A 13,680-nucleotide genomic window follows, 5' to 3' on the forward strand; every position below is an offset into this window, starting at 1 on the left:
AAAGAAGATAAATGCTTTTGGCCAGCTCCCACCATATGTCAGAACTAAATATTGAACTGTAATGGGACATTTTCATTTGATAATATTCTACAAGAAGACAAAAGCAGAGAAAATGAAAACCCGGGAAGAAAACATGACGCTGAAAGTGCGCCATGGCAGGGGTGTCAGGAGAAGCCAAACATCTGGGCAGGGAGGTGGCAGGACCCAGGGTGTTGATGGAGATGCTGCCAGCCTGTGACCGGAAAGGGTGAAGCCTTCTCCCAGGACTGGGGCCGAACCAGGGCAGCCCTCACCCTCCTCCTCCCAGATGTCCTTCCCTCGGCCCAAGCATGAGCAACTTCTGCTAGCACATGGTGTTTTCTTTTTCCTGAAATAAAATATCATCACCTGATCTTAGCTAAGTAACTGTGAACTTGTAAAAGTCTGTTTGTTGTTCCCCAGAGACCCATTCAAATGGTTTTTCAGATGAATTTGTTCATTCAAACACTTTGCCATGTTTCTCTAATTATTTCTCACAGCCCTACCATGAGAGATCATTATTCCCTCTCCCTCACTCAACCCTGCTGCAGGTGAGTAAACTGAGGCTCATGGGAGGGGTGACATGCGAGGTAGAAACCAACCACTGATCCATCCTCCTGACCCTTAGACGCTTGTGGGCATTTTCCAAACCCAGAACTCGCACAGAAATGACAGATTGCATGCTTCCAGCTCACCCTGGACCATCAGACCAGGCGGCTGTTTGCTTTGGCCAGGACGCAGCGTCCTGTTGATAACCATTAAGTAATTTTACAGTGTGTCAGGAGCGTCAGTGAAGCTAGTACACTTCAATCTCAGAAAACTAAGAATTCAGGAGATGGAAACTAATGAGAACAGGGTTCTAAGGAGTCTTTAAAGATATTGGAAACACCTAAGAAAAGCATTTGGGGCAATATATTTGGGATTTGGTTCTCCTCCTTATAACTCGTGAACTACATGGCTCAGGAGCCTTCTCTGTCTCCCTTGGGGTTTGGTCCTGCACAAGTATATGGGGATATAGTAATTAGAACTAATAAATTAACATTAATTATAATATTTTAAGTTACATATTATAATGTATTATATGTCATGTATCATCATGTATTATTATATGGAATAGATAATGATAGTATATATTATATATACATTATTTTATATAGTATATATGTATAATAATGTCATTAAGTATATAGAATATGTAAATAATCATATAAATAAATAGAACATAAATATTATAGTAAAAATAGTATGATAATATAATAGAATAACGTATCATAAATATTAAGCAAATATCTGGTGCTATGTGCAAAGCACCCGTTGCTGGTGATGTGTATATGTGTCGGGAACGCAAAGCTGAATGAGCCCCTCAGAAACAGGGTGGGTGGGGCTGGGAGTCATTCAAGTCTAAGGCGGGAGAAGAGCATGGACCCACCAAAACCCTCCCTTAACGGTTGAGCTGGAACTCCCCCATGGAGGCTGCTGCTCAGCCAGGTGTCGCAGTGTGGTGACATTAAGGGCTCTCAAGGAAGAAGTCATGAAAAGTTTTCCAGGATCAGGGAACTGCACAGAAGGACATTTCCCCCCATCACCTCCAGCATTTCCACTCCGTACTAGATTGTGACCCTTTACCTCCTGGGCACAGGGAATCTTAACTGTGCTGCCTGGAACCCAGCGCTAGGGCGGGGCTAGAGGGGGAGAACAGCTATTGTAAGAGCTGCTCGAGGAAAGCGTGCCGGCCTCGTTCTGAGGGGCGGGCTGTCTGAGGCCAAGGGAGGAGGCGGTTGGCTGTCAGGGAGGCAAGAGTCAGGAATTTCCGGAGGTGGGTAGTCAGGGCGTAGGTTGGGGGAAGGCGACCTGGCCGGACAGTTCAAGGGGCAGGGGAAGGGGCAGGCTCCAGTGCGATGGAAGAGCCTTGCCCTGAAGACCTGGGAACGCCCAGGTTTATCCAGTTTCTGCCTCTAACTTACTGTGTGATATGGGAAAAGTCACTTCTTCCTGGCGTTGGTGCCCTCTTTGGTGAAATGTAAAACCCTGTTCCTTGGACTAGGACTCATTTTCCTTCCTGCCCTCAATTCTGTGATTCTGCCTGGACCCTGGCAAGAAAGAACAGCGATGCGCGGAGTTACCCAGGAGTAAAGACACTGCTCGGTTCTGGCCCAGGACCATATTTTGCGTAAAGAAGCAAACTGGCCTGGAAGCAGGAAAAAATGGGTCTGGCCCCACCTTGGATGCTTATTCAGCATGAACTTGGACAAATCATTTCATTTCTTTACTCAGCAGAAAAATGACAGTATTGATCTTCAGACATTTTGTGGCTATTTTAAACGATTTTATTTTTTAGCAGAGAAATCTCTTATCTGTGTTGGGACAAAAACAAAAAAACTTGCCCTGATTGAAGCAGCAGGAAAGGCTCTTGAGTCTATCCCTGTGACTTTGGGGAGTCATTTCATTTTGCTTGGGCCTCTATCTGTAACATGGGAATAAGAACTGCTCTTCTGATCTCATAGTTAATTGGGGAAAATGAGACAAGATATGTGGAAAGATTTTGCAAACTCTAAATTGAGGTACAAATGTACAAATTCATACTCAGGCCTGGTGTCAACCCCTTCATCACCTCTTCTGGTCCAGAAGTCAAGTCCTCCCAAAGGCATTCCCAAAGCTCATGGCCATGGAAGGAAAAGATGTCTGTTTCTCTCCAACCCAAAGCATGGTATGGGGCTGGTAGCCCCGGAAACCAGAGTCAGCATCTTCCAGGTATGTAGATGGGGCCCAGGGCTGCTACAGTTAGGGATACATGGGGACAGAAGGTGGAGCCCCTGCTGCCCCCACACGTACCCATGCAAGGGTGAATGAACAGTGCAGAAAAGGAGACTGTCTTCAGGAAAAAGAGGGTTCCCTGGGCTGGGACCAAAAGTAGGTAGAGTAGCAATGTCTGGCTATAACATGTTTCTGTGTACGTTTCATGAACACGTTTGTCTGGGATTTCTGTGTTCCTCAACTCCTACACCCCCAGCTGGTTATCCTGGTGATCACCAGCATCTCTGCCCTAGGAACTAGTTCCCCAAAGAAGAGCTGTGATTTCCCCCGAAGTCAGCCACCTTGCCTTCCTGCCCAGGCCCCGTCTGCTGCTCCCCTGGTGCCCTCAGTGCTCCCTGTGTTGTCCCTCATTCATCCTGTGCTTTGGTTTTGACTGGGCTCCAGCCTCTCGGACTCCCCAGGTTGGGCTCTAGCAAGAGGAGGTGGGTTTGGTTTAGCCTGCTCTTTGCTGCCCTCACTCTTTTGCTCCTCTTGCTTCAAACAGACCCCTGCTGGCTTTAATTAAGCTTGTGGAGCCTCCCCGAGGGCTGGCCCTCACGAAATGAGGTGACCCAGCTCACCAGGGCTGCTCCCCAGAGGCCCCTCAGCTCCGGGCTTATCACAACAATTTCTGCTTCACATTTTCCATAGAACATTGTAACCTGCACAGGAAAACATAGCCTGAGACTGCAGGAGCCAGCCAGGGCACTAGATTCCAAATAGGAAGGCTTTGGATACTCTTGGTGCCCAAAGGGCCTGGCCTTTGGAGAGATTGCCAGTGAGAGACTTAGCTTCTCAAAACCAAGGAAAATGGCTCCTGGGTAGAGCCAGAGGGAGCTCAGTCACAGAGTGTAGAGTTTTGCAACTGGGCCACTACCTCTCATAGTTCTTTCATAGATTGAATCCAGGATGTCCAGCTCTGTGGAATTCCCAGTCACCTAGCCAGTGGCATCTGTACTTCTAAGTCTGGGATTCAAGACCCTCAGCAGCTTTCTCTTCTTTGCTGTTCCAGGTTATAATCTGAAACCCTTACACAGATTCTCAGGTCTTGCAAAAGGAAGCTACTGGGGAGTGCAGCATAGTGGTTGCATGTATCAGTCAGAACAGGTTACATTATGCTATAGTAACAAACAGCCCCAAAACCTGTGGCTTAACATGCAGAAGTTTATATTTCACATAGTCATTCCCAGGCTGACAGAGTTTCCACTGTTTTGTGTTGGGATCTTGTGGCACCTCTGCCATAGTGGATAAGGACACAAGCTTTGGAGTCAGATGCCCCCTGACTCATACCATGAGTGGTTAGGGTTAGGGTTAGGGTCAGAGCTGAATTCACATCCCAATTTTACCACTCACTAATTCTGGATCTCAGTGAACTTAATCTCTGAATCTTGTGTGTGTGTGTGTGTGTGTGTGTGTGTGTGTTTTCATTAAAAAAAGTAAGATATAGTACACATACACATACAGTCAATTAACCATCTTTAATGTATAGTTCTGTAAGTTCTGATAGATACAGCAGGATAACTACCACCACAATTTAGGTCTAGAATAGTTCCATCGTCCCTCCCTCCAAAACTCCTGGCAACCACTAATCTGTTTCCTGTCCTTACAGTTAGCTTTTTTAAGAATGCCATTTAAATGGATTCATACAAGGTAGCATTTGACTCTGGCTTAGTTTAATACACCCGAGATTCATTCATGTTGTTCTGTGCATTAGTAGCATATTCCTTTTTCAATGCTGCATAGTGTTCCTTTGTATAAATATACCGCAGTTTGTTTACCCAAGTTTGGAAGACATTTGGTTCCAATTTTTGCCAGTTATGTGTAAGGCTACTGTAAACATTCATGTACAAGTACTGTGTGAATATTAGCTCTTATTTCACTTGGGTAGATATCTAGGTATATGTCTAGGAGAAGGATTGCTATGTAGCATATGTTTAACATTAAGAAATTGTCCAACGGTTTTCAAAGTGGCTGTACCATTTTGCATTCCTACAAGAAATGTATAAGAATTTCATTCTTAATACTTAGGGGGTTTTGTTGGTGCTGTTGTTTTATTATCCTCTTTAAAAGGTGGGTAATGTTAACACATTGTGGTTTTAATGAACATTTCCCTAATGATTTACAATGTTGAGCATCTTTTCATGCTTTTTGTCACTTACGTTTCTTTGTTGGTGAAACATCTGTTTAAATATTTCCCCCAACTTTAAAATTTTGTTTCTTACTAACTTTTTAGGGTTCTTTATACATGTGGATTCAAGTCCTTTATCAAATATGTGATTTACAAATATTTTCTCCCAATTTTGACTTGTATTTTCATTTTCCTGACTGTCAAAAGCAAAGGTTCTTGATTTCGATGAAGTCCAGTTTACCAATGTTTTCTTGGGCAAATCATGCTTTTTAGTGGTGTTTCAAGGAAATGAAAGTTAGCAAAGGTTTTCTTCTAAGTTTTCTTCTGAAAGTTTTATAGTTTTAGGTGTTGTATTTATATCTCACCAATTTTGAATTAAGTTTTGTATATGTTACAGGTATGTATTTAACTTTATTTTTTTCCATATGGTCATCTGTTTGGTCCAATACCATTTATTGAAAACATTGAATTGGCTCTGCACCTTTGACAAAAATCAGTTGAGGTAAATATATGGGTCTATATATGGTTTCTCTATTCCATTACATTGGTTTATTACATGTCTATTCTTCCATCAATACCATACTGTACTGATTACTGAATCTTATGGAAAGTCTTGAAATTGGGTGGTGTGAGTATCCAATTTTATTCTTTTTTTTTAATTTTTATTTATTTTTGAGGGGAGAGAAAGGGGCAGATAGAGAGGGAAACAAAGAATCCCAAGCACAGATAGCGCAAAGCCTGGCACAGGGCTTGAATTCATGAACTGTGAGATAATGACCTGAGCTAAAACCAAGAGTTGGATGTTTAACTGACTGAGCCACCCATCCAGGGAAAAGTTGAGTTCCCCGTCCAACTTTTTTTTTAATTGCTTTGACTATTCTAGTTCCTTCAGCTTTCCATTAAAAAATTTTAATGAACTTGTAGATTTCCACAAGAAGATTTCGCTGAGATAGCTTTTGATTGGAATTGCAATGAACCTATAGATCTATTTGGAGTGAATTAACATCTTAATGATATTGAATTTTCTAATCCATGAACATGGTGTTATCATTTCATCATTTATTTAGATCCTTTGATTTTCCCATCAGTGTTTTGTAGTTTTTTGTATGTTTGTCGTACAGATATTACACATATTTTGTAAGATTGATACATAAATATTTCATGTATTTCAGTGATATTGTAAACTCATTTATTAGTTCTCGTGACTTAAAAAAATTTTCCTTAGCATCTTGTAAATAAATGATCATGTCTTCTTAAAATAAAGATAGTTTCCTATCTGGATGCCTTTTATTTATTTTTTTGCTTTATTGTACCTCCAGTACAATTTGAATAGGAGTGCTGAAAGCAGACGTACACACCTTGTTCCTAATCGTAGGGGAAAGCATTCTGTCACTCACCATTAAGATATTAGCTGTTAGTTTTGCCATAAATGGCCTTTATCAAGTGGAGGAAGTTACTTTCTATTCCTACCGTCCTGGGAGTTGTTGTTAATCAGAAATGGAGTAGCATCTTCTTTTCTTTTCTTTTTTGCATTGAGGTGATTATATAGTTTTTCTTTTTTACTCTGTCAATACGGTTAATTGCATTGATTTTTGAATTTTAGACCAAGTTGCATTTCTGGAATAAGCCCCATTTTTAATGATATATTATCTTTTTTTTATGTATTCTTGGATTTCATCTGTTAGAATTTTATTATGGGTGTTACATCTATGTTCACGAGATTGGTTTATAATTTTGTAATGTTTCTTTCTAGTTTTCATATTAGAATAATGCTGGCCTCATAGACTGAATGGGAAAATGTTCCTTTTCCCTTCTCTTCAATTGTCTTGAAAAATTTATATAGAATTTATATTATTTCTGCCTTAAATGTTTCATAGAATCAGCAGTAAATCCATCTGGGCCTTGAGGTCTTTGTTTCTGCAATGGGAAGGTTCATAACTCTAGACTTTGTCTCTTTAGCATATATATAAGGATTTTCAGGTTCTCTATTTCTTCTTGAGTGAGTTTTGGTTGTTGGTGTTCTTCAAGGAATTTGTCCATTTCATCCAAGTTGTCAAATATATTGGCATAAATGTGTTCAGATTATCTTCCTTTTGTTAATTTCAATGCCTTTAAGACCTGCAGCAATGGTACCTCCTTCATTCCTGATATTCTTAATTTTTGTTATAATTTTTTTTATCAATCAAGGCAGATATTTATTAACTTTATTAATTTTATTAAAGAATCAAGTTCTGTCTTTGTTGATTTTCTCTATGGTTTTTCTCTTTTTTTGTTTCACTTATTTCTGCTCTTATCTTTATTATCATTGCTCCCTTTTTCCTAGTTTCTTCATATGGAAGTTTAGGTCATTTGTTCAAGAGCTTCGTTCTGATATAGCATATTTATTAGCTTATAATACTGCCATATATATTTCCTTCTAAATACTGAGTTAGCAATATTTATATTGCTAAGTTTTATATGCTGTGCTTTCATTTTAATTTAGGTCAAAACACTTTCTAATTTCTAATTTCTCCCTTAATTTCTTCTTTGATCTGTGGACCCATGGCTTATTCAGAAATGTGTTAGTTTCCAAATATGGGGTTTTCCAGATATATGTTATTTCTCATTAATTTCACTGTGGTCAGGCAGAGCAAAAGCTTTGTAGGATGCTAATCCTTTTAAATTTATTGAAATTTGATTAATGACTTAGAATACAGTCTATCTTGGTAAATGTTCTATGTGCACTTAAAAATAACGTGTATTCTGCTGTTGTTGGGCTGTTTCAATGACATGCAAGCAGACAGAAAACGTACAAATGAGCTTAAGCCTGGCAAACTATTAAGTAGCGCAGTCATGGAAGAATTTTCCAAACTATATTTGTAAGTTATGAACGTCAAGGTCTCTTATAATTCAGCAAAAGGACAAGGAATTTTGTTCTAAGCACTCATAGATATAATCTCATTCAATTCACATAACAGACTTTCAGGATAAAAACATCCATTCTGGTTTTATTGATTAAGTTACTTGGACTTGTAGCAACTGAATAAATTGTCTAAGTTCATAGAAAGGGGCAGGGTGGAGCTTTGAGCTAGAACCTGAAAAGTCACTCTCCTAACTGTAGTGCTGTTGTGCTTGAGGTATGGAGAAAGCCTAGAATTTGGAATCAAAAGTCAAGTGTGTCCTTTGGGCAAGTCAACCTCTTTTTGATCTATGCAATGAGGAGAAGGTTCTTCCTAACTCTTAGGATTTCAGTGTGGCTCAAATAAGATGAGTTACGAGTGCTTTGAAAGCTCTGAGGTAAATCAAGAGGCATCACTACCTGATTAACAGCACTGTCAGGAGGGGCATGTGAAGGTAGTGGGACTGGATGTGAACAGACAAATTGACTAAAGCTCAAATCTACAGAGGTGAAGGCTGGGGAAAACCATCTCCAAAATTATAAATTGTGTAAATCCAAAATTTTAAATTACACAGTATCTTTGAAAGATTGAAAGGGGCAAGTTCAGGACAAGTAAAAGAAAAAATTACCTTATAGATAAAGTGATAAATTTATGTAACACATTACCCCTGGGGTGTTGTACATGCTGAAAACACAAATGGATTAAAGAGAGTTTTGATAAACTTGCAGGTAATAGTTAAGGAATTATTAGGAGGTGCTATGATTCTTCAGTACACACCCCTAAGCTCTCAAGATTGAAATCAAGAAGATTCCTTAAAGTCTCTCAGTGCTATCAAATTAAAAACAGAGCTGGTCAGTAAGTAGTTATAAAATGAATATATATATTCAGGACTATCACAGTGGTTGATAAGAGACCCTGGAACAGAACTGGGCTTAATTCTGAATTTGACATGGGCGAGTGGGAATTTATAGCCAAGGAGTGGGGTGGAAGTCAGTGGATAGAAAATTGCTGAGAAGAAACATCAGGGATAGAGAGATTCTGACTCAACTGACCTAACAGGATTCTTGCTGAAGACAGGCCAGGGTGAGCAGACCCCCTGGGGGGAGGGGGGAGGATGTGGAACCCCATCAGATATCCAGGGCAGGGGGTCCTGGTTAAGTGACTTGAGCAGTTCTTGCTAAAACTGGATTTTACAAGAAAGTGCACAGGTAGGCCTAGGAAAAGGTTCAGGAGACTGACTAAAGTTTGGACAAGCATAGAATCTTTGTCAGTGCCTCTGTCAGAAAAGAGGGCTGGATGAGGCCTGGGTCAACCTCCCTGGACAGAGCTGATCTGAGAACAGAGCACCTGTGGCAGCTGTATCAACTGTCAGCTTCTTTCACAGGACCTTTGGGATAGCTTTAATGATAGAAATGTTGAGTTTGAATTATGGTCAGAAAAGAAGAATAAGGGGTAGGCCACCGTGCACTCCTCCATCACCAAGTGGGATCCTGGCAAGGGCCCCGGTTTCCCTACCCAAAGAGCAAGCTGTGGATATATTGTTAGTCTCATATTACACTCTTCTTTAGCTACCCACTTTTGAGGCCACCGTGGAGACTGTGTTATCTCCCAGAACTGCTCCACTTCTAAGGTTTCAAATCCCAAGTGTCTCAGCGTCTGACCCCAGCATCCTCCCTTCCAGGCCTTTGACTCTTCAACTCCTTCATGGCACCTGGTTTTCTGCCTCCTGCTTTTTTGCTGTCACCCAGCCTTCTCTGACTCTATTTCTGCCTCCTCCAGTCCAGATCCTTCTAACCAGCATCTTCAACTTCTGTACCTCATTCCTCTGCCCACCTTCTTGAGAACCTCCAACTCTGAGTTATCTCAACCAGCCCAGATCGCCATCCCCAAACCTAGGCTGCCGAGTGACATTAGCAAAAGTCCCACACAACCTTGGGTGGAAATCAGCACTCCTTCACTGGCTTCCGCACTGCTCTGCAAAGCTTCTCATCCCCTAGGTAATGCTCCCACTTCATATAGGGCCACCAAGAATCCCCACTACTTCTCAACCCCCCAGTAACATCCTCTGCTCTCGCTCAGCAGATGACTTTGACCCCTGCTGTCAGGTAGCCCCCTCCACTTCTACCTACACTCTGTCTTCGTGCACCTGCACCTTCATCCCTTTCCCATCCATCTCAGAAGAGGTGATGTCCTTCTGATGTCCACGGTTAATTGCTCCAACCGAGTTGTGTACCACAAACCATCCTATTCCCATCAGGCTTTTGCTCTATTATTCCTTCTTGTAAACATTTCCCCCTTACTTATTCAACCTCACTTTCTTCACTGTCTCCATCCGCTTACCCCATGAACACAGTCAGGTGTCCTCTATCTTAAAATTAAATAAACAAAGAGCCTGTCTTGGTTCTTGGACATTGTTAACTACTGTGAGGATCTGCATTCCTTCACAGCTGCTATTCTGGAACTTGTTGCCTACACTCACTGTTTCTGCATTTCAACCTTCCATGTTTTTCTCAGTACTTTCATGATGCTGAGAGATTATCTTTCTGAGAGCCACAGACCTGGTTGTAAGTGGGTATAAGGGAATGAGGCCCACTGTCATCAGTGATCTGTGACACCGAAGCAAAGAGGTTTGGTGCTTTAGACAAACTGTTTTGTCCCCCAATCTCGGTATAATGAAGATAACTTACTTGCCATGCCTGTCACCTAGGACAGAAGGTAATAAACGGGAAAGCATGTGGAAGGAATATAAGCCAAAGTTTGTTTTTTATGAAGCTCTCCTTTCTCTCTTGCTTCTAAGCAGCAAACACTTTGAAAATGGGATGGTTCATGGGGCGCCTGGGTGGCTCAGTCGGTTAAGCATCCAACTTTGGCTCAGGTCATGATCTCATGGTCCATGAGTTTGAGCCCTGTGTTGGGCTCTGTGTTGATAGCACGGGAGCCTGGAGCCTGCTTCAGATTCTGTGTCTCCCTTTCTTTCTGCCTCTCTCTCTCTCTCAAAAAATAAACCTTAAAAAAAGAAAAGAAAATGGGATGGTTCAATCTTGAAACAGACAACCAACGGGGGTTGTGGAATATTCCAAAACAAAGTATGGAATCTTCAACTGCGGTGAGGCATTGTTGCCTGGAGGCAGCAGAATCAGCTGGATGACCTTTTGAGGTCCCTTCTAACATGCAGCCCCTCTGAACCCCAAGGAACAAGGACTGGGGAACAGTGTGAAGGAAATGTTGTTCGCACCTGTCCAGTCTGGGGCCCAACTGGTAAAAGGTGAGAACACACTGGAGAAGTCAGGAAATGGCTTGAAGTTTTCTCATTTTCCATCCGTTTTGGATCCTGACTCCATGTGTCGGGGGTGCAGGAGCTCAGATTTCATAAACAGGGTCTGTGGAGGCAGGAAGCTCACGCCGTGTGAGCTGTTTGCTTCCCTCGCTTGCCCACGTCTTACAATTCTCTTTCCTCCTTTCCCTTTCTGGTTTCTCACCCCCTTGCCTCTGGCACTGTAAAATCTTGGCAGGCCCTGGAGCCAGATTTATTTGGGTTGAATAAACAGTTAAATGAGGTTTTATTTTCTTGTTTCTGCCCTGAATTGGAGGAAGGGGAGTTACAATGCTAAGCTGGCCTCTTGGGAAGCCATTACATAATTCTGCTATTCCTCCAGGAAGATCTCTTATAAATAACCCTTATTTACAATAAATCATCAAGATGTTGAGGAAAATCAGGTCATTTCATACAAGAAAGGTGAGCAAATTGAAGGAAATGAGCCAGAGGCCCACATTTGGAAAAGGACACCTCTCTGCATTTGTCCAGCCAGTTCTTTTGAGCAGCCGCCCTGGACTACTCCTTTGTCCTTTTCCTAAACAGAAAAGCTGCCCTTGAAAAGGGTCACTTTGACATGATTGATCATGGAAGCTAAGAGGTGTCTCATAATTTATTTCTTTTAAAAATGCTCATCAAAGAAGTGACTTAGTTGGTGGCTGTAAGTAAAAACTTGTTTATTAATCATATTTTGCTCTTTTTAATCACAATTAAAATAACTTTAGAATCAACAATATTTGTTTATTAATCAAAGACTCCAAGGGTTTGGATACATTCAGGGACGATTCCATCCAGTCATTACCACCCATTCACTAGGACACCAGAGACTCTTATGAGTATAAGGAGCGTGGGTGGTTTTGTTTCTCTTTGTACATTTCTGTACCAATGATATAGTGAAAGTGATGAAGATAAAAAAGGTGGTGCGTGTGTGTGTGTGTGTGTGTGTGTGCATGTGCTCATGCATGTTTATGAGTATGGATGTCCCAGGTAGTTTCATTAAAAAATTTTTATATTGAACTATGTAATTGACATACAGTATTCAATTAGTTTTACGTATACAACATAGTGACTCAACATTTGTGTACATTGCAAAGCCCCAGGTAGTTTCATTTAAAAATTTTCTTATCGGGGCACTTGGGTGGCTCAGTCGGTTAAGTGTCTGACTTCAGCTCAGGTCATGATCTCACAGTTCATGGGGTTGAGCTCCGCATCTGGCTTTGTGTTGAGAACTCAGAGCCTGGAGCCTGCTTTGGATTCTGTGTGTGTCTCTCTCTCTGCCCCTTCCCTGCTCATGCTGTCTTTCTCTTTCTCAAAAATAAATAAACATTTAAAAAAATTTAATAAAAAATTTCTTATTGAACTATATAGTTGACATACATTATTTAATTAGTTTTATGTATTCAACATAGTGACTTGACATTTGTGTACATTGCAAAGTGATCACCACAGTTAAGTCTAGTTATCATCTGTAACCACCAGATAGTTTCATTGACAAGGTGACTTACCCACTGTCCAAAAGAACAATTCTAAAAACACAGCAGGATCATAGATGTGATATCACACAAAATAATGGATAACACAAAATAATCCATTTCTCTTTCCACCATCATCCGTACTCCTTCAGGCTTCATCTGATGATAGGCTACCATCCAACAAAGAGTATATCCAAGTAAGACACACACACACACACACACACACACACACACACACCTCCTACATAGACATTTTTCAAAAGGAAAAATCTCTCCACAATTCTTGCCAGCGTCTAACAACCCACACTGCCCTGAGGGTTTTCAGCAGAGCTAGTCTGATGTAAAGTTCACTTGTAGCAGTTCTGTTTTCAGGGGAGAAGCCAAGTGGCTGTTTTCCAAATATTTATATTGCATTAGATAATGGACAAGAGAATGCCTAAGGGCCACGGTGAAGAATCTTGAGCCATTAGAAAGTCTAATTTCTGGTGAAGAAGCCGATGTATAAGAATGAAGGTAGCTCGGTTAAGCTCTTTCCAACCAGTGGAGGAAGTGGACAGGCCAAAGCTGAAGTTCTAGTTTGAGTTCTACAGACTAATGTGCTATCAAGTCCCTTGGTCTACATTTCCTCAACAGCAAAAATAAAACAATAAAAGAAAAAAGAAAGAGAGAAGAGGCTAGACTTGACTATCTTTAAAAATCCCTCCTCTTCCAATGTTCTGGGGTTCCAGAAAATATTCAAGGCCTGGAGACCTTGTCATTTTGTGTGGAAGAAACAATGGAGGCAATCAACTGCTGGCCTGTGAGATCAAATCTTTATGTCTTTTGAGAGCATTTTAAGAGTTGCCTCATCTGCTTGGCTAAGGAAAGCGACAAATGGCATCCTCCTCCACCCTCCTACTCCAGTGTTAGTCCCATCCGTCCCAAGAGGATCCTGCAGAAACCCCTATTAATGTCTCCTCGATTGTGGCCAATAATAATGATGGTAATGATAATGATAATGTAATTATCCTGGTTTATTGATGTCAAGTGCATGTTGATTACAAATGGAACAGGAAGTATTTACTTGCCTCCTGCTTC

At 41.2% G+C, this 13,680-nt stretch overlaps 1 long non-coding RNA gene across 7 annotated transcripts in view; it reads left to right on the plus strand.

The window, feature by feature from the left end:
• The first annotated feature begins 1,776 nt into the window (after positions 1-1,776).
• The window catches only part of LOC109500657, a 57,475-nt gene continuing 45,571 nt past the window's right edge, over positions 1,777-13,680 (plus strand). For 2 of the 7 annotated variants that reach the window (XR_006599195.1, XR_006599196.1), the window contains exon 1: positions 10,827-11,083. This is a non-coding gene — a long non-coding RNA (uncharacterized LOC109500657). Of the gene's footprint in view, positions 2,770-10,816; positions 11,084-13,680 lie in introns of those variants that run through there. The other 5 variants (XR_006599193.1, XR_006599194.1, XR_006599198.1 and 2 more) reach the window with 5 other exon arrangements.

Source organism: Felis catus, chromosome B3 (assembly GCF_018350175.1).
Source record: "Felis catus isolate Fca126 chromosome B3, F.catus_Fca126_mat1.0, whole genome shotgun sequence".
Taxonomy (NCBI): domain Eukaryota; kingdom Metazoa; phylum Chordata; class Mammalia; order Carnivora; family Felidae; genus Felis; species Felis catus.